Here is a 3,144-nt window from a genome sequence, read left to right on the forward strand (position 1 = left end):
AAAACTCATTTACACAAAAAATTTTCAAATTTATTTTATAATTGCTTTATAATAAATAACAAAACATTGTTACAAATGAAGAATGATCATAACTTTATTAAAAATGCTAATTAATAATTAATACAATTAAAATTGACATCATTTCATCTTGTTGGTCTGAATATGTTATAAGGGAGAGTCAAAAAGTAAGTTGCAATTGGCAAGAACTTTTTGTTGATAAATGATATTTAGATGAAATCTGGTGGCAACATTGGTAATACTTCCGGTTACAAGGTGTAGCAGATTTTTTGATTTTGCTGCAGAGGTTAATCAGTTTTTAGTCATAAAAGATGTTGTATCATTTGGATGTAGTGTCCAAATTGGAAGTTTATGCAGAAACTTATTTCTTATGGACAAAAGGGTGTAGCCTCAATGAAATTCAATGTCAGTTGAGCAAAGTGTATGGTGAGAAAGCTTTTGCATCACAATGCCACACCTCATTCAGCAAACATCACAAAGGCTTTACTGGAAAAATTCAAATGGACTATATGGGAACATCCTCCTTATAGTCATGCCCCTGCACATCATACTTTTCCTGTTAGCAATAGAGTCATCTGGCTAACTCAATTCTGGAAAAATTTTTGAATTGAAATAACCAGAAGTTCATATATAGTTAATTGGGGCCTCCATCCCCTAAGATTTTCATATCTGGTATTGAATTGACTTTCATCCATATAACTTTGTTCTCAAGATTAAGGAAGAACAGATAGATAGATAGATGTATGCCAATGGAAATTTGCAGCCCAAAAACTAGATTTCTTTATATGAATAGCACTTTGGATATATTTATGTAAATGTGATAAATTTAGAAACAAAAAAAAACAAAATGTTTGGATTGAGATCCAAATACAGTAGAGCATCGATTATCCAAATATTGATCAACTGAAACATCAATTAACCGAAAGCTTTCCAGTTGGCAAATTTAAATTTCCACTAGTGCTATGGCACTGCAATCTTTGGCTATGTCTTGGGCTACTCCAACATTATTTTTGTTGGTGTGCATGTTTTAGCTGGCAGCACTGGTGCAACCATGAGAGGATACTTAAGGACGTGCCAGTATTTGAATAAATTTCAACATGGGATAGGTTAATACAGTCGACCCCCCTATAACGTACGTTCCTATAACGACAATTCCTATAACGCAGCGAAAAAATTGTAGAAACTTTCGTATAACGTACCTCCTATAACGTCGTTTCGCGAGAAGATTGATAGAGTCTGGACCAATAGTGGATGAGCAGCCGAACTACTTACCTCCGACCCTGCGCCACGCTACGGAGCGGCTAAATTGAGTTTGCTATCGTCTGTTTAGTATTATATATAAATTATATATAAATTAGGTACTGTACATATAATTATATATTAATTATATATAAATTAGGTACTGTATATATAATTATATATTAACTTAATTTATTGTAACTTTATTATAATTATATATATGCTTTCTGCCGCCTGGCAACACGCTACGGAGATTTTAGGCTAGTAAGTTGAGTTTATTATCGTCTGTACAGTATGTAAATTAGGTACCGTAAGTCTAATACAGCACTAATTTTATACATTTCTTGTGAAAGAAACACTTCTTATTCAACGGCCATAAAAATTATTTATATTAATGATGTCTCCAAAGGTCAAGTTATTTTTATGCGAAAAATTCGTTATTAGAAATCGCGGCCGCCGTTTCATGTGCTGTTCCGCGATGAAAACCAGCTTTAAGCAACGGCGTAGTCGAACGGTACACACTCGGTAAGTAATCCTATAATTTTTTGTTTATAGCATAGTTTATACGGATTATTCCCAAAAAATTATACGTGTTTTGGAAATGTTGAGTGGAATTAGTCTAGAATCGGTTAATTTTATAGAAGAAAACCTTTCAAACATCCTTAGTCCGTAAAGTTCCCACCTATCGGGCTGCGATTGGCTCATGTATTTAATTGTTCCTACAACGTAATTTTCGGTTAGCGTGGAACGTATCTAAGCGTTATAGGGGGGTCTACTGTATATTTTTTGTACATAATCGGTTATCTGAAAAATCGATTTTCTGAACAACCCTAGTCCCCAATTGATTTGGATAATTGACGATCTACTGTATTATTATGTTCTTTTTTACTAGAGAACCTAGAATATTAATAATTTTTCACTACTTAAAAAATTTTTCACACTGATGACAATACATTTCTCCAATGTCTTTACAACACATACAGTCCTCTGCTTTCTTAAAGATCAAAAATGAAATGTTTCATTTAAACCCTTGGTACAAAGTCCAGCTCATCCTCTACAGTGACAAAAGTACTTCCATTGTAACAGAGAATTTATGACATGATTCTGTCACAATGAATTTGATAGCTAAGAGGATGTGAACAAGAAAACCTGAAAATTTAAATAAAATATTTGGTGTTGATTTACAATAAAGCAGATGTGAAAGCAGTATTATATGTGGCTCTGGTGACATTTAATATTGTATTAAATTGTGGGATTTAATGTATTGTATAAGTCATTTTATGTTGAGGGTGTCTATTAATTATGTGTACTGTTCAATGGAAGAGATAGATTGCAACAAGTACATCACTGTATTCAATGGAGGAGGGGATCAAGATATTGACTACATAGACGTTTTTTGGTATTAGTGGCATACAAATTTTTTCTTATAGTAGACATGAAATAAACTCAGTTACAAAACATTTGCAAAACTTTTCAAAATTCATTTTTTCAATGTAAGGTGGGATTCGTGTATTATTGTACAAATAACTAAAGGAAAGGAAATTTGCCAAATATCTCTGTATATAATAGATATGAAAGAGTGAAAAGTGCTCAAAAACAGTAAAAGTAATTAGTAAATAGCCCCATATTCATATTTTTAAAAATTATGGACATTTTTAAATTACTCTAAAAATTAAATAAATGCTAAACTTAAATTTTGTCAGAAACAAAACAATGCTAAATTTTATAAATTATAAATTATATCTAGAAAATTGTAAACAATTAAGAATATTTTGAAATAAAAATAATTAATTTCAAAAATTTATATTTTTACTATATATAAATAAATTCTAAAAATAATAAAGACAAAGTTTTGGAATTAGATTTTTCCAAAATATATATATAAAT

Source organism: Centruroides sculpturatus, unplaced genomic scaffold (assembly GCF_000671375.1).
Source record: "Centruroides sculpturatus isolate CEXI.00-Female unplaced genomic scaffold, Cexi_2.0 scaffold946, whole genome shotgun sequence".
In the NCBI taxonomy this organism is placed as follows: Eukaryota; Metazoa; Arthropoda; class Arachnida; order Scorpiones; family Buthidae; genus Centruroides; species Centruroides sculpturatus.